Genomic DNA, 488 nt, shown 5'->3' with positions numbered 1-488 from the left:
CTCAGCTCACCAAGCACACGGGCGGGCGGGCGGGCGGTCCTGGTCGACGTGCATTGTTGACGCTCACTCACCTCCACCACGCCCACGCCCACGCCCACTACCCACTACCCAAAGCGCGTTTGATCATCTGGATGCTAAAAACAACACTCGCCCGCTGCATTGGCCCAGGAGCCATTACCCCATGAGGCACCCGCAGTCGCTACCCCGCCGCAACCAAGTCGGTCTGGAGGGCGATGCGTTGGCAGATTAGCGCCTGCGAGTGGTCATCTGGAGCCATTCTGGGCGAGTTATCTTGAAGATGATTCAGCCTCATGTACAAGGTCCCTCCGCCACGCCAAACGTTTTCCCTGGCTATACTTGGTCCAACCGTCTGGTAATACGCTGACGCTCCTCTGTCGGTCACTGCAATCGTCGCATACGCTGCTTGCACTTGCCTTGCTTTGCCTTGGCTCGTCGCCCCTCGCCCCCCTCGCCTCGCAATCACCTGG

The sequence above is a fragment of the Exserohilum turcica genome (genome assembly GCF_000359705.1).
Source record: "Exserohilum turcica Et28A unplaced genomic scaffold SETTUscaffold_337, whole genome shotgun sequence".
NCBI classification, from domain to species: domain Eukaryota; kingdom Fungi; phylum Ascomycota; class Dothideomycetes; order Pleosporales; family Pleosporaceae; genus Exserohilum; species Exserohilum turcicum.
The sequence above is the reverse complement of the archived record's forward strand: the minus strand, read 5'-3'. Positions refer to the sequence as shown.